This window comes from Oncorhynchus tshawytscha, unplaced genomic scaffold, assembly GCF_018296145.1.
Source record: "Oncorhynchus tshawytscha isolate Ot180627B unplaced genomic scaffold, Otsh_v2.0 Un_scaffold_4286_pilon_pilon, whole genome shotgun sequence".
Classification (NCBI taxonomy): domain Eukaryota; kingdom Metazoa; phylum Chordata; class Actinopteri; order Salmoniformes; family Salmonidae; genus Oncorhynchus; species Oncorhynchus tshawytscha.
In genome coordinates, this window is record NW_024609708.1 from 62,244 (window position 1) to 83,156 (window position 20,913).

The window sequence follows — 20,913 nt, forward strand, 5'->3', positions numbered from 1 at the left end:
CATCCCCTCTCTCCATCTTTCCCCACTGTCATCCCCTCTCTCCATCTTTCCCCACTGTCATCCCCTCTCCATCTTTCCCCACTGTCATCCCCTCTCTCCATCTTTCCCACTGTCATCCCCTCTCTCCATCTTTCCCCACTGTCATCCCCTCTCTCCATATTTCCCCACTGTCATCCCCTCTCTCCATATTTCCCCACTGTCATCCCCTCTCTCCATATTTCCCCACTGTCACCCTCTCTCCATCTTTCCCCAATGTCATCCCCTCTCCATCTTTCCCCACTGTCATCCCCTCTCTCCATATTTCCCCACTGTCATCCCCTCTCTCCATATTTCCCCACTGTCATCCCCTCTCTCCATCTTTCCCCACTGTCATCCCCTCTCTCCATCTTTCCCCACTGTCATCCCCTCTCTCCATATTTCCCCACTGTCATCCCCTCTCTCCATATTTCCCCACTGTCATCCCCTCTCTCCATATTTCCCCACTGTCACCCCTCTCTACATCTTTCCCCACTGTCACCCCCTCTCTCCATCTTTCCCCACTGTCACCCCCTCTCTCCATCTTTCCCCACTGTCATCCCCTCTCTCCATCTTTCCCCACTGTCATCCCCTCTCCATCTTTCCCCACTGTCATCCCCTCTCCATCTTTCCCCACTGTCATCCCCTCTCCATCTTTCCCCACTGTCATCCCCACTCTCTCAGTTAAATAAAGTCAGAAAAGACCTTAAAAACATTCACATTTGTACTTACATTCTTGAGAAGATCGGTGACGGAAGGTGAATCGCAGGTGACTTCGGTTCACGTCTTCAATCGGGATGGCAACCTTGAGGTTCAACAGTTAGACAGGAGACAGACAGCAAAATGAAACTCAATGCATCTCAAATTAAAGTGCATCTCAAAGTACAACTTCATCTCAAATTAAAGTACACACATGTACATGTATACACACACACTCACAAAAACACAAGGATATAAGACAAACCTTGATGGTTTCAAACCAGCGTGGCTGTTTGATCTGGTAGTAGATGACAGACTTGTACTCCAAGATGCCCTCGTCTCCAGCACCAGGGAACATCACGTTCTGAAAGAGAGAGAGAGGGATAGAAAGGTGGAAATGGAGAATGAATTTTAATATAATAATAAATACCATTTAGAGAAGCTTTAATCCAAAGCAACTTAAAGTTATCCGTACATTTTACATAAGTTTGGTCCTGGGAATCAAACCACTATACTGTAAAAGCCATGTTCTACTAACTGAACTACAGAGGACCATGTTCTACTAACTGAACTACAGAGGGCCGCGTTCTACTAACTGAACTACAGAGGGCCGCGTTCTACTAACTGATCTACAGAGGACCATGTCCTACTAACTGACCTACAGAGGACCATGTTCTACTAACTGAACTACAGAGGACCATGTCCTACTAACTGACCTACAGAGGACCATGTTCTACTAACTGAACTACAGAGGACCATGTCCTACTAACTGACCTACAGAGGACCATGTCCTACTAACTGACCTACAGAGGACCATGTTCTACTAACTGAACTACAGAGGGCCGCGTTCTACTAACTGAACTACAGAGGGCCGCGTTCTACTAACTGATCTACAGAGGACCATGTTCTACTTACTGACCTACAGAGGACCATGTCCTACTAACTGACCTACAGAGGACCATGTTCTTCTAACTGAACTACAGAGGACCATGTTCTACTAACTGAACTACCGAGGACCATGTCCTACTAACTGACCTACAGAGGACCATGTTCTACTAACTGACCTACAGAGGACCATGTTCTACTAACTGACCTACAGAGGACCATGTTCTACTAACTGACCTACAGAGGACCATGTTCTACTAACTGACCTACAGAGGACCATGTTCTACTAACTGAACTACAGGGGACCATGTTCTACTAACTGAACTACAGAGGACCATGTTCTACTAACTGACCTACAGAGGACCATGTTCTACTAACTGACCTACAGAGGACCATGTTCTACTAACTGACCTACAGAGGACCATGTTCTACTAACTGAGCTACAGAGGACCATGTTCTACTAACTGATCTACAGAGGACCATGTTCTACTAACTGACCTACAGAGGACCATGTTCTACTAACTGACCTACAGAGGACCATGTTCTACTAACTGAACTACAGAGGACCATGTTCTACTAACTGAACTACAGAGGACCATGTTCTACTAACTGACCTACAGAGGACCATGTTCTACTAACTGACCTACAGAGGACCATGTTCTACTAACTGACCTATAGAGGACCTGGGGCCAGTATCATCAGCTTAAGGCTGTGTTAATATAAAGCAGGAACTCCAGCCAGTCTGTCCACCAACCCAAGTCCCCAGAAGACACCCTGCTTAATTAGAAAGAAATTAGAAATTAAATATTAAACTGACCACTGCTGCTGCTGCGTGTGGTGTGTGTGTGTGCACACGCGTGTGTGTGTGTGTGTGTACACGTGTTTCTGGAGAGACCAGCTGGTGCTCCTGGTCCAGACAAGTCATTATCTTTCCCCAGTGGATCCCTGTGGTGGGTCATGGCCTCGCTGTAAACCACTATGCCCTACGTGGTGGGGGAGGGAGGGAGGGGAGTACGGGAGGAGAGGGAGGGGAGTACGGGAGGAGAGGGAGGAACGGGAGGGGAGTACGGGAGGAGAGGGAGGAACGGGAGGGGAGTACGGGAGGAGAGGGAGGAACGCGAGGGAGGGAGGGAGGGAGGAACGGGAGGGAGGAACGGGAGGGAGGGAGGGAGGAACGGGAGGGGAGTATGGGAGGAACGGGAGGAGTATGGGAGGAACGGGAGGGAGGGAGGGAGGGAGGGAGGGAGGGAGGGAGGGAGGGAGGGAGGGAGGGAGGGAGGGGGAGGGAGGGAGGGAGGGACGGACATTCAAATATGATTCTCTATCAACCAGGTCAGTGGTCCCTCAACCTCCTCCAGACACACACACACACACACTTTACTTGCAAGAGTATTCATTTTTACAAAGACATAATATAAACATACAGCAGTAGGCCTCTATTAACAACAAAATGATGATCTGTGACATCGTAGCCTACCAGGATAGACCATGACATTCTGAATGTTAAGAAAACAACCATTTCATGACAGTTTTTATTCAAATGAGGTACCGGTAGCCTACACACGCCTAGTTGGTTGTTCTCGTCAGTCAGTCAGAAGAACCACAGTCAGAATAGAGATACCACAGTCAGTCAGAGGCAGCGCAGTCAGTCAGAGGCAGCGCAGTCAGTCAGAGGCAGCGCAGTCAGTCAGAGGCACCGCAGTCAGTCAGAGGCACCGCAGTCAGTCAGAGGCACCTCAGTCAGTCAGAGGCACCGCAGTCAGTCAGAGGCACCGCAGTCAGTCAGAGGCACCGCAGTCAGTCAGAGGCACCGCAGTCAGTCAGAGGCAGCGCAGTCAGTCAGAGGCACCGCAGTCAGTCAGAGGCACCGCAGTCAGTCAGAGGCACCGCAGTCAGTCAGAGGCACCGCAGTCAGTCAGAGGCACCGCAGTCAGTCAGAGGCACCGCAGTCAATCAGAGGCACCGCAGTCAATCAGAGGCACCGCAGTCAATCAGAGGCACCGCAGTCAATCAGAGGCACCGCAGTCAATCAGAGGCACCGCAGTCAATCAGAGGCACCGCAGTCAATCAGAGGCACCGCAGTCAATCAGAGGCACCGCAGTCAATCAGAGGCACCGCAGTCAATCAGAGGAACCGCAGTCAGAGGCAGCACAGTCAGTCAGAGGCACCGCAGTCAGTCAGAGGCACCGCAGTCAATCAGAGGCACCGCAGTCAATCAGAGGCACCGCAGTCAATCAGAGGCACCGCAGTCAATCAGAGGCACCGCAGTCAATCAGAGGAACCGCAGTCAGAGGCACCACAGTCAGTCAGAGGCACCACAGTCAGTCAGAGGCACCACAGTCAGTCAGAGGCACCACAGTCAGTCAGAGGCAGCACAGTCAGTCAGAGGCAGCACAGTCAGTCAGAGGCAGCACAGTCAGTCAGAGGCAGCACAGTCAGTCAGAGGCAGCACAGTCAGAGGCACCATGTGTAGCAAGGGGAATTAGGAGATTTATAAATCACTGATAAATGGAAATACAATGAAGTTGTCGTAGACAAGGACGGGGAATGTAGCAAAATATCCCCAATTAGCCTTGCAATGTTAGCTAGCTAGTTAGCTGGCTCATGTTAGCTAGCTAGTTAGCTGGCTCATGTTAGCTAGCTAGTTAGCTGGCTCATGTTAGCTAGCTAGTTAGCTGGCTCATGTTAGCTAGCTAGTTAGCTGGCTCATGTTAGCTAGCTAGTTAGCTGGCTCATGTTAGCTAGCTAGTTAGCTGGCTCATGTTAGCTAGCTAGTTAGCTGGCTCATGTTAGCTAGCTAGTTAGCTGGCTCATGTAGCTAGCTTGTTTCTTTACATGGATTTGATGCAGTCAAGACGGGCGCTACCAAATGGTACGATAGATAACCTACGACAGCAAAAAGGTCGTCCTACAGCCGCAGGTGATCGTAACATTGTTTGTGGTGGTTGTGTTAATGTGTCGAGTTAACAACAGGGGGGCAAGTTGACCTGGCATTGCTTCCTGTCCAGTGGGTAGAACAGAGGTGAAGAACAAGGCTGCTCAGGTAGTCTTCAAATGCCTGTCATTTCCTCTGTGCGAGAGGAGGAGAATGTAATTTCCTCTGCGAGAGGAGGAGAATGTCATTTCCTCTATGTGAGAGGAGGAGAATGTCATTGTATTGTGTGAGAGAGGAGGAGAATGTCATTGTATTGTGTGAGAGAGGAGGAGAATGTCGTTGTATTGTGTGAGAGGAGGAGAATGTCGTTGTATTGTGTGAGAGGAGGAGAATGTCATGTCCTCTGTGTGAGAGGAGGAGAATGTCCTTGTATTGTGTGAGAGAGGAGGAGAACGTCCTTGTATTGTGTGAGAGGAGGAGAATGTCGTTGTATTGTGTGAGAGGAGGAGAATGTTGTTGTATTGTGTGAGAGGAGGAGAATGTCGTTGTATTGTGTGAGAGGTGGAGAATGTCGTTGTATTGTGTGAGAGGAGGAGAATGTCATTTCCTCTGTGTGAGAGGAGGAGAATGTCATGTCCTCTGTGAGAGAGGAGGAGAATGTTGTTGTGTTGTGTGAGAGGAGGAGAATGTCCTTGTATTGTGTGAGAGGAGGAGAATGTCATGTCCTCTGTGTGAGAGGAGGAGAACGTCCTTGTATTGTGTGAGAGAGGAGGAGAACGTCATGTCCTCTGTGAGAGAGGAGGAGAACGTCCTTGTATTGTGTGAGAGAGGAGGAGAACGTCATGTCCTCTGTGTGAGAGAGGAGGAGAATGTCGTTGTATTGTGTGAATATACAGCGACAAGGACAAGTATGTGAACCCTTTGGGATTACCTGGATTCATGCATAGATTAGTCACCAAATCTGATCATCTGGTCACAACAATAGACAAACACAACACACAACAACACTAATAACACACAACAACACTAATAACACACAACACACAACAACACTCATAACACACAACACTCATAACACACAACAACACTAATAACACACATAAACACACAACACTAATAACACACAACACACAACAACACTAATAACACACAACACACAACAACACTCATAACACACAACAACACTAATAACACACAACAACACTCATAACACACAACAACACTCATAACACACAACAACACTAATAACACAACAACACACAACAACACTAATAACACACAACAACACTAATAACACACAAAAACACTAATAACACACAACAACACTAATAACACACAACAACACTAATAACACACAACACACAACAACACTAATAACACACAACAACACTAATAACACACAACACACAACAACACTAATCACACAACAACACTAATAACACACAACAACACTAATAACACACAACAACACTAATAACACACAACAACACTAATAACACACAACACACAACACTAATAACACACAACAACACTAATAACACACAACAACACTAATAACACACAACAACACTAATAACACACAACACACAACACTAATAACACACAACAACACTAATAACACACAACACACAACAACACTCATAACACACAACAACACTAATAACACACAACACACAAAAATACAAATTATGGTATTTTTCTTGTCTATATTGAATACATACTTTTTACAACCTACACTGTGAATGTTTAAATTATGTGAACCCCCAAGGCTAATGACTTCTCCAAAAGATAATTGGAGTCAGGAGTCAGTTAACCTGGAGTCCAATCAATGAGATGGGATAGGAGATGTTGGTTAGAGCTGCCTAGAAGTATAAAAAACACTGTAAATGTTAGTTTGCTGTTCACAAGAAGCATTGCCTGATGTGACCCAGGCCTCAAACAGAAGAGACCTCAGAAGACCTAAGATGAAGAATTGTTGACTTGCATAAAGCTGGAAAGGGTCACAAAAGTATCTCTAAAAGCCTTGATGTTCATCAGTCCACTAAGACAAATTGTGGCCGTCCTGCAAACACGACTGCAAGAGCACAGCGCAGAATGTTCAATGAGGTTAAGAAGAATCCTAGAGTGTCAGCTAAAGACTTACAGAAATCTCTGGAACATGCTAACATCTCTGTTGACGAGACTACGATACATAAAACACTAAGGGATATGGTGTGGGGGGTCTGGACTACAGGATATCAGACCCAGAGAGATGGGAGGGATATGGTGTGTGGGGGTCTGGGCTACAGGAAAGCAGACCCAGAGAGATGGGAGGGATATGGTGTGGGGGGTCTGGGCTACAGGATATCAGACCCAGAGAGATGGGAGGGATATGGTGGGGGTCTGGGCTGCAGGATATCAGACCCAGAGAGATGGGAGGGATATGGTGTGGGGTCTGGGCTGCAGGAAAGCAGACCCAGAGAGATGGGAGGGATATGGTGTGGGGGGTCTGGACTACAGGATATCAGACCCAGAGAGATGAGAGGGATATGGTGTGGGGGGTCTGGACTACAGGATATCAGACCCAGAGAGATGGGAGGGATATGGTGTGGGGTCTGGGCTGCAGGAAAGCAGACCCAGAGAGATGGGAGGGATATGGTGTGGGGGTCTGGGCTGCAGGAAAGCAGACCCAGAGAGATGGGAGGGATATGGTGTGGGGGTCTGGGCTGCAGGAAAGCAGACCCAGAGAGATGGGAGGGATATGGTGTGGGGGTCTGGGCTGCAGGAAAGCAGACCCAGAGAGATGGGAGGGATATGGTGGGGGGTCTGGGCTACAGGAAAGCAGACCCAGAGAGATGGGAGGGATATGGTGTGGGGTCTGGGCTGCAGGAAAGCAGACCCAGAGAGATGGGAGGGATATGGGTGGGGGTCTGGACTACAGGATATCAGACCCAGAGAGATGGGAGGGATATGGTGTGGGGGTCTGGACTACAGGATATCAGACCCAGAGAGATGGGAGGGATATGGTGTGGGGGTCTGGGCTACAGGATATCAGACCCAGAGAGATGGGAAGGATATGGTGTGAGACTGCCGAGCTCAGCCCAGACTATGGAAGAGATGTTAATGATTAGGCCCTAGTCTACTACCGAGCTCAGCCCAGACTATGGAAGAGGATGATTCAGCCTCCTAGAGCTCACCCCAGACTCTGGAAGAGATGATGATTAGGAGTCTCTACTGCCGAGTCACCCCAGACTCTGGAAGAGACGTGATTAGGCCTAGTCTCTACTGACGAGCTCAGCCCTGACTCTGGAAGAGACGATGATTAGGCCTTAGTCTCTACGAGCCAGCCCTGACTCTGGAAGAGACGTTAATGATTAGGAGTCTCTCTGGTGACTCTGGAAGACTGCCGAGCTCAAGAGACGTTAATGATTAGGCCCTAGTCTCTACTGCCGAGCTCAGCCCAGACACTGGAAGAGATGTTAATGATTAGGCCCTAGCCTCTACTCGAGCTCACCCCAGACTCTGGAAGGGATGTTAATGATTAGGCCCTAGTCTCTACTGCCGAGCTCACCCCAGACTCTGGAAGAGACATTAATGATTAGGCCCTAGTCTCTACTGCCGAGCTCAGCCCAGACTCTGGAAGAGACGTTAATGATTAGGCCCTAGTCTCTACTGCCGAGCTCACCCCAGACACTGGAAGAGATGTTAATGATTAGGCCCTAGTCTCTACTGCCGAGCTCAGCCCTGACTCTGGAAGAGACGTTAATGATTAGGCCTTAGTCTCTACTGACGAGCTCAGCCCTGACTCTGGAAGAGACGTTAATGATTAGGCCTTAGTCTCTACTGCCGAGCTCACCCCAGACTCTGGAAGAGACGTTAATGATTAGGCCCTAGTCTCTACTGCCGGGATCAGCCCAGACTCTGGAAGAGACGTTAATGATTAGGCCCTAGTCTCTACTGCCGAGCTCAGCCCAGACACTGGAAGAGATGTTAATGATTAGGCCCTAGCCTCTACTACCGAGCTCACCCTGGAAGGGATGTTAATGATTAGACTACTGCCGAGCTCACCCCAGACTCTGGAAGAGACGTTAATGATTAGGCCCTAGTCTCTACTGCCGAGCTCACCCCAGACTCTGGAAGAGACGTTAATGATTAGGCCCTAGTCTCTACTGCCGAGCTCAGCCCAGACTCTGGAAGAGACGTTAATGATTAGGCCCTAGTCTCTACTGCCGAGCTCACCCCAGACTCTGGAAGAGATGTTAATGATTAGGCCCTAGTCTCTACTGCCGAGCTCAGCCCTGACTCTGGAAGAGATGTTAATGATTAGGCCCTAGTCTCTACTGCCGAGCTCACCCCAGACACTGGAAGAGATGTTAATGATTAGGCCCTAGTCTCTACTGCCGAGCTCAGCCCTGACTCTGGAAGAGAGGATGAAGATGATCAACATGATTATATGCAAATGAAGTACCTCTGAAGTGTAGCTGACGATGAGATGGGTTGGGAGGAGCCTGCTGGCTAGCACTGTGTAACACTGGAGCATTGATGGGATGGGAGGAGCCTGCTGGCTAGCACTGTGTAACACTGTAGCATTGATGGGATGGGAGGAGCCTGCTGGCTAGCACTGTGTAACACTGTAGCATTGATGGGATGGGAGGAGCCTGCTGGCTAGCACTGTGTAACACTGTAGCATTGATGGGATGGGAGGAGCCTGCTGGCTAGCACTGTGTAACACTGGAGCATTGATGGGATGGGAGGAGCCTGCTGGCTAGCACTGTGTAACACTGGAGCATTGATGGGATGGGAGGAGCCTGCTGGCTAGCACTGTGTAACACTGTAGCATTGATGGGATGGGAGGAGCCTGCTGGCTAGCACTGTGTAACACTGTAGCATTGATGGGATGGGAGGAGCCTGCTGGCTAGCACTGTGTAACACTGTAGCATTGATGGGATGGGAGGAGCCTGCTGGCTAGCACTGTGTAACACTGTAGCATTGATGGGATGGGAGGAGCCTGCTGGCTAGCACTGTGTAACACTGTAGCATTGATGGGATGGGAGGAGCCTGCTGGCTAGCACTGTGTAACACTGTAGCATTGATGGGATGGGAGGAGCCTGCTGGCTAGCACTGTGTAACACTGTAGCATTGATGGGATGGGAGGAGCCTGCTGGCTAGCACTGTGTAACACTGTAGCATTGATGGGATGGGAGGAGCCTGCTGGCTAGCACTGTGTAACACTGTAGCATTGATGGGATGGGAGGAGCCTGCTGGCTAGCACTGTGTAACACTGTAGCATTGATGGGATGGGAGGAGCCTGCTGGCTAGCACTGTGTAACACTGGAGCATTGATGGGATGGGAGGAGCCTGCTGGCTAGCACTGTGTAACACTGTAGCATTGATGGGATGGGAGGAGCCTGCTGGCTAGCACTGTGTAACACTGTAGCATTGATGGGATGGGAGGAGCCTGCTGGCTAGCACTGTGTAACACTGTAGCATTGATGGGATGGGAGGAGCCTGCTGGCTAGCACTGTGTAACACTGTAGCATTGATGGGATGGGAGGAGCCTGCTGGCTAGCACTGTGTAACACTGTAGCATTGATGGGATGGGAGGAGCCTGCTGGCTAGCACTGTGTAACACTGTAGCATTGATGGGATGGGAGGAGCCTGCTGGCTAGCACTGTGTAACACTGTAGCATTGATGGGATGGGAGGAGCCTGCTGGCTAGCACTGTGTAACACTGTAGCATTGATGGGATGGGAGGAGCCTGCTGGCTAGCACTGTGTAACACTGTAGCATTGATGGGATGGGAGGAGCCTGCTGGCTAGCACTGTGTAACACTGTAGCATTGATGGGATGGGAGGAGCCTGCTGGCTAGCACTGTGTAACACTGTAGCATTGATGGGATGGGAGGAGCCTGCTGGCTAGCACTGTGTAACACTGTAGCATTGATGGGATGGGAGGAGCCTGCTGGCTAGCACTGTGTAACACTGTAGCATTGATGGGATGGGAGGAGCCTGCTGGCTAGCACTGTGTAACACTGTAGCATTGATGGGATGGGAGGAGCCTGCTGGCTAGCACTGTGTAACACTGTAGCATTGATGGGATGGGAGGAGCCTGCTGGCTAGCACTGTGTAACACTGTAGCATTGATGGGATGGGAGGAGCCTGCTGGCTAGCACTGTGTAACACTGTAGCATTGATGGGATGGGAGGAGCCTGCTGGCTAGCACTGTGTAACACTGTAGCATTGATGGGATGGGAGGAGCCTGCTGGCTAGCACTGTGTAACACTGGAGCATTGATGGGATGGGAGGAGCCTGCTGGCTAGCACTGTGTAACACTGTAGCATTGATGGGATGGGAGGAGCCTGCTGGCCAGCACTGTGTAACACTGTAGCATTGATGGGATGGGAGGAGCCTGCTGGCTAGCACTGTGTAACACTGTAGCATTGATGGGATGGGAGGAGCCTGCTGACTAGCACTGTGTAACACTGTAGCATTGATGGGATGGGAGGAGCCTGCTGGCTAGCACTGTGTAACACTGTAGCATTGATGGGATGGGAGGAGCCTGCTGGCTAGCACTGTGTAACACTGTAGCATTGATGGGATGGGAGGAGCCTGCTGGCTAGCACTGTGTAACACTGTAGCATTGATGGGATGGGAGGAGCCTGCTGGCTAGCACTGTGTAACACTGTAGCATTGATGGGATGGGAGGAGCCTGCTGGCTAGCACTGTGTAACACTGTAGCATTGATGGGATGGGAGGAGCCTGCTGGCTAGCACTGTGTAACACTGTAGCATTGATGGGATGGGAGGAGCCTGCTGGCTAGCACTGTGTAACACTGTAGCATTGATGGGATGGGAGGAGCCTGCTGGCTAGCACTGTGTAACACTGGAGCATTGATGGGATGGGAGGAGCCTGCTGGCTAGCACTGTGTAACACTGTAGTGTTGGTAGTTTTACTATGTTACACACAGAGTGGACAAAACATTAGGAACACCTGCTCTTTCCATGACAGCCTGACCAGGTGAATCCAGGTGAAAGATATGATCCCTTATTGATGTCACCTGTTAAATCCACTTCACTCAGTGTAGATGAAGAGGAGGAGACGGGTTAAAGAAGGATGGTCATTTGTCTGGCGTTCACGTATTTTTTTGAGAATTGATGGACTACAGTAAGCTGATAGCCAAGCATTGAGAAATAGCAGTCAGGTCTGGTCAGCATTCTTAAATCACAGGGTTTGGCTTTCCTCAGAGCTGAACAACAGCAGGTCAAACCTCTAGAAAACGGATCACGAGGTGGACAGAACTTTCCTCAGAGCTGAACTACAGCAGGTCAAACCTCTAGAAAATGGATCACGAGGTGGACAGAACTTTCCCCAGAGAGAGCTGAACTACAGCAGGTCAAACCTCTAGAAAATGGATCACGAGGTGGACAGAACTTTCCCCAGAGAGAGCTGAACTACAGCAGGTCAAACCTCTAGAAAACAGACGACGAGGTGGACAGAACTTTCCCAAGAGCTCAACTACAGCAGGTCAAACCTCTAGAAAACGGACCACGAGGTGGACAGAACGAGGTCTAAAAAGCAGTGAGACCAACATCCATTCGTCAGTCAGTACCTCCACTTTCCTTCCATCCCTGTGTGTGTGACAGTGTGTGTCTCTCAATACCTCCAGTTTCTTTCCGTCAAACCTCTAGACGGTCATGGTGATCGACAGGTGGACAGCCTTTATCAAACTCTCCCTGAACCAGGGTTACGTAGATATCGTTACGCACGTCACCTGAGGGGAAACAAAACAGGCTTATGAGTACACACACACACCTCACTGACAAAGGGTCGGTCCTGACTGTAGACCTGCATGCTGAGGTGGACCTCAGAAGGGTCGTTCCTGACTGTAGAGCATGCTGAACGTGGACCTCACTGACAAAGGGTCATGTCCTAACTGTAGACCTGCATGCTGAACGTGGACCTCACTGACAAAGGGTGGACTAACTGTAACCTGCATGCTGAACGTGGACCTCACTGACAAAGGGTCGTGTCCTAACTGTAGACCTGCATGCTGAACGTGGACCTCACTGACAAAGGGTCGTGTCCTGACTGTAGACCTGCATGCTGAACGTGGACCTCACTGACAAAGGGTCGTGTCCTAACTGTAGACCTGCATGCTGAACGTGGACCTCACTGACAAAGGGTCGTGTCCTAACTGTAGACCTGCATGCTGAACGTGGACCTCACTGACAAAGGGTCGTGGTCCTGACTGTAGACCTGCATGCTGAACGTGGACCTCACTGACAAAGGGTTTCCTTAACCAGACCTGCATGCTGAACGTGGACCTCACTGACAAAGGGTCGTGGTCCTAACTGTAGACCTGCATGCTGAACGTGGACCTCACTGACAAAGGGTCGTGTCCTAACTGTAGACCTGCATGCTGAACGTGGACCTCACTGACAAAGGGTCGTGTCCTAACTGTAGACCTGCATGCTGAACGTGGACCTCACTGACAAAGGGTCGTGTCCTAACTGTAGACCTGCATGCTGAACGGGACCTCACTGACAAAGGGTCGTGTCCTGACTGTAGACCTGCATGCTGAACGTGGACCTCACTGACAAAGGGTCATGTCCTAACTGTAGACCTGCATGCTGAACGTGGACCTCACTGACAAAGGGTCGTGTCCTAACTGTAGACCTGCATGCTGAACGTGGACCTCACTGACAAAGGGTCGTGTCCTAACTGTAGACCTGCATGCTGAACGTGGACCTCACTGACAAAGGGTCGTGTCCTAACTGTAGACCTGCATGCTGAACGTGGACCTCACTGACAAAGGGTCGTGTCCTAACTGTAGACCTGCATGCTGAACGTGGACCTCACTGACAAAGGGTCGTGTCCTAACTGTAGACCTGCATGCTGTACGTGGACCTCACTGACAAAGGGTCGTGTCCCAATTTGGCCCCAAGTCAGACTAGGACCATATATAGAGTCTAACACCGGTGTGAATGTCACAGTAGAAAGAGGGCATGGTACTATCAATCAATCAAACACATGTATTTATAAAGCCCTTCTTACATCAGCTGATATCTCAAAGTGCTGTACAGAAACCCAGCCTAAAACCCCAAACAGCAAGCAATGCAGGTGTGGAAGCACGGTGGCTAGGAAAAACTCCCTAGAAAGGCCAGAACTCTAGGAAGAAACCTAGAGAGGAACCAGGCTATGAGGGGTGGCCAGTCCTCTTCTGGCTGTGCCGGGTGGAGATTATAGCAGAATATGGCCAATATGTTCAAATGTTCATAAATGACCAGCAGGGTCAAATAATAATAATCACAGTGGTTGTAGAGGGTGCAACAGGTCAGCACCTCAAGAGTAAATGTCCGTTCAGCGTTAGAGACAGTAGGTGTGGTAGAGAGGGAGAAAACTACCTGGCCTGACGATATCTGAATGGATCATGATGCTACCTGGTATGACGATATCTGAATGGATCATGATGCTACCTGGTATGATGATCTCTGAATGGATCATGATGCTACCTGGTATGATGATCTCTGAATGGATCATGATGCTACCTGGTATGACGATCTCTGAATGGATCATGATGCTACCTGGTATGATGATCTCTGAATGGATCATGATGCTACCTGGTATGATGATCTCTGAATGGATCATGATGCTACCTGGCATGATGATCTCCGGGAAGCCCATCTTGCGGGCCACGGCTGTGGAACGGTCAACCAGGTGAGGGAAGTCCTTCCTGATCTGATGGATATCACCCGGAAGCAGTTTCAGAGTCACCCACAGACCTGGGAACAGGGAATACGACATGTTATCAGTCAAATCAGAGCAGCTTCGGGGAGTCACCAACAGACCTGGGAACAGAGAGGGAGGGGAGTAGAGACCGTTGTTAAGGAAGCTACTACCAACATATGACGATCTCAACAGACCTGGGAACAGGGAGGGAGGGACTAGAGACCGTTGTTAAGGAAGCTATGCTACCAACATATGACGATCTCAACAGACCTGGGAACAGGAGGGAGGGAGTAGAGACCGTTGTTAAGGAAGACTACCAACCGATCTCAACAGACCTGGGAACAGGGAAGGACTAGAGCTAAGGAAGCTACTACCAACATATGACGATCTCAACAGACCTGGGAACAGGGAGGGAGGGACTAGAGACCGTTGTTAAGGAAGCTACTACCAACATATGACGATCTCAACAGACCTGGGAACAGGGAGGGAGGGACTAGAGACCGTCCTTAAGGAAGCTACTACCAACATATGACGATCTCAACAGACCTGGGAACAGGGAGGGAGGGACTAGAGACCGTTGTTAAGGAAGCTACTACCAACATATGACGATCTCAACAGACCTGGGAACAGGGAGGGAGGGACTAGAGACCGTTGTTAAGGAAGCTACTACCAACATATGACGATCTCAACAGACCTGGGAACAGGGAGGGAGGGAGTAGAGACCGTTGTTAAGGAAGCTACTACCAACATATGACGATCTCAACAGACCTGGGAACAGGGAGGGAGGGACTAGAGACCGTTGTTAAGGAAGCTACTACCAACATATGACGATCTCAACAGACCTGGGAACAGGAGGGAGGGAGTAGAGACCGTTGTTAAGGAAGCTACTACCAACATATGACGATCTCAACAGACCTGGGAACAGGGAGGGAGGGACCGTTGTTAAGGAAGAGACCAGTTGTTAAGGAAGCTACTACCAACATATGACGATCTCAACAGACCTGGGAACAGGGAGGGAGGGACTAGAGACCGTTGTTAAGGAAGCTACTACCAACATATGACGATCTCAACAGACCTGGGAACAGGGAGGGAGGGACTAGAGACCGTTGTTAAGGAAGCTACTACCAACATATGACGATCTCAACAGACCTGGGAACAGGGAGGGAGGGACTAGAGACCGTTGTTAAGGAAGCTACTACCAACATATGACGATCTCAACAGACCTGGGAACAGGGAGGGAGGGACTAGAGACCGTTGTTAAGGAAGCTACTACCAACATATGACTATCTCAGTGGGAACCTCCAGTCGGTATGACAACCAAGACTAATTGCCGGAGGTCAAGGAGTCTAAATTTGTCAGCTGGAGACAAGTCACACAATGTTTTCTACTTCAGGAAAATGACCCTTCCGAGTTTATGAAGAGGTGTTTCTATGGTAACTAAACATAGTTTTACAGTGTTCCACATATAAAACCTGAAAACATCCTGCAGTTAATTCTGTTCATCTGGTCAGTGTGTAACTGCTTCCTTCAGGTAATATGGGTCATATCAGACACAACATTTACATTGTTCTGAAACACAACACAGAGCTGGAACATCCTCAGGTCATTTGGCCTGTAGACCGAGGTTGCATCCCAATTGGCCCCCTAATCCCTATGGAATAGGCAATTGCGCCCCTTATTCCCTATGAAGTGCACTACTTTTGACCAGGGCCCGTAGTTCACTATGTATGAAAAAGAGGTGACGTTTGAAACACAGTCAGAGAGACAGTGGGACCTGTCAACAGAGGAGGTCAGTCTGTCTGAGGGTCTGTCTCCTCTTAAACCAAATGGACCAATATGTGGTGATGATATACTGGGTCTGGAGTGATGATATACTGGGTCTGTAGCTCACGGCACAAAACCTCATTACTACAGAACTGTCTTTAATTGGTTCATGTTGCATAGGCTTATGTTATTTAAAGTCAAAACGTCTGAGAGGTAGATCTGGGCTTGAATTTTGACTCAGAAAGGGAACACCCTCCTCTCCTCTCCTCTCCTCTCCCTCCTCTCCTCTCCTCTCCTCTCCTCTCCTCTCCTCTCCTCTCCTCTCCTCTCCTCTCCTCTCCCTCCTCTCCTCTCCTCTCCTCTGACTGTTGAAAGGTCCATAATAAAGGCTGTGTATCTCCTGGCGACACACACACACACACACACACACACAACACCTACCTACACACAGACACCGCTGAGTCCTCACTGTGCTCTGTGTATCTCCTTGGCGACACACACAACACCTACCCACACACACACACCGCTGAGTCCTCACTGTGCTCTGTGTATCTCCTTGGCGACACACACAACACCTACCACACACACACACACCGCTGAGTCCTCACTGTGCTCTGTGTATCTCCTTGGCAACACACACACACACAACACCTACCCACCACACACACCGCTGAGTCCTCACTGTGCTGACCTGTGTGATCTCCTCTACTTCATTCAACATGACAACACCAGCGGCTGTTCTCCTCCCTCTACAAAACCCTCTTCAGGTGGTCTGGGGTCTAAAGCCATTCAACATGACAACACCACAGAGGCTGTTCTCCTCCCTCTACAAAACCCTCTTCAGGTGGTCTGGGGTCTAACATGACAACCATTCAACATGACAACATTCAACATGACACAGGCTGTCCTCCTCCCTCTACAAAACCCTCTTCAGGTGGTCTGGGGTCTAAAGCCATTCAACATGACAACACCACAGAGGCTGTTCTCCTCCCTCTACAAAACCCTCTTCAGGTGGTCTGGGGTTCTACTAAAGCCATGACATGTCAACACCAAGAGCTGTTACTAACACATGTACAGTATTGGAAAATGGCCCGTCGCCCGTCTTCAGGCCAGGGGCCTGGGGTTCAACATGACAGTATTGCCCAAGAGGTGGCCCTCCGCCCCTCTCAAAACCCTCTTCAGGTGGTCGGGGTCTACTAAAGCATGACATGTCCCAAGAGCTGTTACTAACACAGGCCAGGGAAAATGCCGCCGCCCGTCGTCAGGCCCGTCGCCCGTCGTCAGGCCCCCGGCCCGTCCGCCAGGCCCGTCGCGCCCGTCGTCAGGCCCCGGGGCCCGTCGCCCGGTCAGGCCCCGGGCCCGTCGCCCTTAAGTCAGGCCCCGGGCCCGTTAAAGTCAGACCCGGGGCCCGTCGTCCTTTAGTCAGACCCGGGCCCGTCGCCCTTTAGTCAGACCCCGGGCCCGTCGTCTTTAGTCAGACCCCGGGCCCGTCGTCCTTTAGTCAGACCCCGGGCCCGTCGCCCTTTAGTCAGACCCGGGCCCGTCGTCCTTAGTCAGACCCAGCCGCCCTTAGTCAGACCCCGGGCCCGTCGCCCCTTTAGTCAGCCCCGGGGCCCGTCGTCCTGAGTCAGACCCGGGCCCGTCGTCCTTTAGTCAGACCCAGGGCCCGTCGTCCTTTAGTCAGACCCAGGCCCGTCGCCCTTAGTCAGACCCCAGGCCCGTCGGCCCTTTAGTCAGACCCAGGCCCGTCCTTTAGGCCAGACCCCGTGCGTCCCTTAGTCAGACCCAGGCCCGTCGTCCTTTAGTCAGACCCAGGCCCGTCGTCCTTTAGTCAGACCCCAGGCCTGTCGTCCTTTAGTCAGACCCCAGGCCCGTCGTCCTTTAGTCAGACCCCAGGCCTGTCATATCATTCCTCCCTGCACAGTAACTTTAAAATGTTCTTTGTGATTGGCCCCCAGGCCCCTCAGTCTTTACTGTATTCTATATCGTACTGTATTCTGTATCACTGTATTCCAGGCCTGTATTCTATATCATACCCCATATCATACTGTATTCTATATCGTACTGTATTTAGTCAGTATTCTGTATCAGGCCTATATTCTGTATCATACTGTATTCTTTAGTCAGACCCCAGGCCTGTCATATCATTCTGTATTCTCCCTGTACAGTAACTTATTCTATAAATGTATCATTGTATTCTATATCATACAGTATTCTATATCATACTGTATTCTATATCGTACTGTATTCTATATCATACTGTATTCTATATCATACTGTATTCTATATCATACTGTATTCTATATCATACTGTATTCTATATCGTACTGTATTCTATATCGTACTGTATTCTATATCATACTGTATTCTATATCTATATTCTATATCATACTGTATTCTATATCATACAGTATTCTATATCATACTTTATTCTATATCGTACTGTATTCTGTATCATACTGTATTCTATATCATACTGTATTCTATATCATACTGTATTCTATATCATACTGTATTCTATATCATACAGTAACGTCACCCAACAGAACCTCCCTGCCCTCTCACAGTACCACTCCAAGCATCTCACCCCCCACCTCCTGTACATTAACTTTACCTTGTCCCTTGTGGTTGACCTCCTTGGCGGCGATGACCTTGTTGATGACGGTCTGGAGAAAGTCACTCTCCCCGCCACCCTGGTTGAAAAACGGGAGATGTTCAGTTGCCTGTGGCGAAGCACAGCATCATCCAACGCTAGCCTGTAGTAGGCACATGACAGGAACAACACCAGAGAGAGAGGAGAGGAGAGGAGGAGAGGAGGGCAGAGGAGAGAGCAGAGGAGAGGAGAGTAGAGGAGAGAGGAGAGTAGGGCAGAGAGGAGAGTAGGGCAGAGAGGAGAGTAGGGCAGAGAGAGAGCAGAGGAGAGGAGAAGAGAGAGAGCAGAGGAGAGGAGAAGAGAGAGCAGGAGAGGAGGAGAGAGAGCAGAGGAGAGGAGGAGAGAGAGCAGAGGAGAGGAGAGAGAGAGCAGAGGAGAGGAGGAGAGAGAGAGCAGAAGAGAGGAGGAGAGAGAGCAGGAGAGAGAGAGGAGAAGAGAGAGCAGAGGAAGAGAGAGAGAGAGCAGAGGAGAGGGAGAAGAGAGAGCAGAGGAGAGGAGAAAGAGAGAGAGCAGAGGAGAAGAAGAGGAGAGGAGAGAGAGAAGAGAGGCAGAGGAGAAGAGAGAGGAGAAGAGAAGAGAGAGCAGAGGAGAAGAGAGAGCAGAGGAGAAGAGAGAGGAGAAGAGAAGAGAGAGCAGAGGAGAAGAGAAGAGAGAGCAGAGGAGAAGAGAAGAGAGAGCAGAGGCAGAGGAGAAGAGACAGGAGAAGAGAAGAGAGCAGAGGAGAGAGAGACAGAGGAGAAGAGAGAGCAGAGGAGAGCAGAGGAGAAGAGACAGAGAGAGAGAGGAGAAGAGAGAGCAGAGGAGAAGAAGAGAAGAGAGGGCAGAGGAGAGGAGAAGAGAGACAGAGAGAGGAGAAGAGAAGAGAGCAGAGAGAGGAGAAGAGAGAGCAGAGGAGAGGAAGAGAGAGCAGAGGAGAGGAGAAGAGAGAGCAGAGGAGAAGAGGAGCAGAGGAGCAGAGAGGAGAGGAGAAGAGAGAGCAGAGGAGAGAGGAGAGAGAAGCAGAGAGAAGAGAGAGAGAGAGAGGAGAGAAGAGAGAGCAGAGAAGAGAGAGAGGAGAGAGAGAGAGCAGAGAGAGGAGAGAGAGAGCAGAGCAGAGGAAAGAGAAAGAGAGAGCAGAGGAGAAGAGAAGAGCAGAGGAGAAGAGAAGAGAGAGCAGAGGAGAGAGAGAGAAGGAGAGCAGAGGAGAGGAGAAGAGAGAGCAGAGGAGAGGAGAAAGAGAAGGAGAAGAGAGAGCAGAGGAGAGGAGAAGAGAGAGAAAAGAGGCACAGAGAGAGACAGAGAAGAGGAGAGAGAGAGAGAGGAGAGAAGAGAGAGCAGAGGAGAGGAGAAGAGAGAGCAGAGGAGAGGAGAAGAGAAGAGAGAGCAGAGAGGAGAAGAGAGAGCAGAGGAGGAGAAGAGAAGAGAGAGGAGAGGAGAAGAGAGAGCAGAGGAGACAGAGGGCAGAGGAGAAGAGAAGAGAGAGCAGAGAGAAGAGGGCAGAGGAGAAGAGGGCAGAGGAGAGGAGAAGAGAGAGCAGAGGAGAAGAGAGAGAGAGAGGAGAGAGAGAGAGAGCAGAGGAGAGGAGAAGAGAGAGGAGAGAAGAGGAAGAGAGGACAGAGGAGAGAGAGAGAGGAGAGAGAGAGAGGGAAGAGAAGAGAGAGCAGAGGAGAGGAGAAGAGAGAGAGAGAGAGCAGAGGAGAGAGAGAAGAGAAGAGAGAGCAGAGGAGAGGAGAAGAGAAGAGAGCAGAGGAAGGAGAAGCAGAGGAGAGGGAGAGAGAAGAGAGAGCAGAGGAGAGGAGAAGAGAGAGCAGAGGAGGGCAGAGGAGAGGAGAAGAGAGAGCAGAGGAGCAGAGGAGAAGAGAGGGCAGAGGAGAGGAGAAGACAGAGAGAGCAGAGGAGAGGAGAGAGAGAGAGAGGAGAGGAGAAGAGAGGAGCAGAGGAGAGGAGGAGAGAGAGCAGAGGAGAGAGAGAGAGAGCAGAGGAGAGGAGAGAGAGCAGAGGAGAAGAGAAGAGAAGAGAGGAGAGGAGAGGAGAAGAGAGAGAGCAGAGGAGAGAGAGAGAGAGGAGAGAGCAGAGGAGAGAGAGAGAGAGAGAGAGAGAGGCAGAGGAGAGGAGAAGAGAGCAGAGAGAGAGGAGAAGAGAGGAGAGAGCAGAGGAGAGGAGAAGAGAAGAGAGGGCAGAGGAGAGAGAGAGGCAGAGGAGAAGAGAGGAGAGGAGAGAGGAGAAGAGGAGAGAGGAGAGGAGAAGAGAGGGCAGAGGAGAGGAGAAGAGAGAGCAGAGGAGAGGAGAAGAGAGGGCAGAGGAGAGAGGAGAGAGAGACAGAGGAGAAGAGAGAG

The 20,913-nt window shown here is 50.1% G+C and overlaps 1 pseudogene; it reads right to left on the reverse strand.

The window, feature by feature from the left end:
- Positions 1–20,913, reverse strand: part of LOC121845600 — a 106,873-nt pseudogene that overhangs the window by 51,756 nt on the left and 34,204 nt on the right.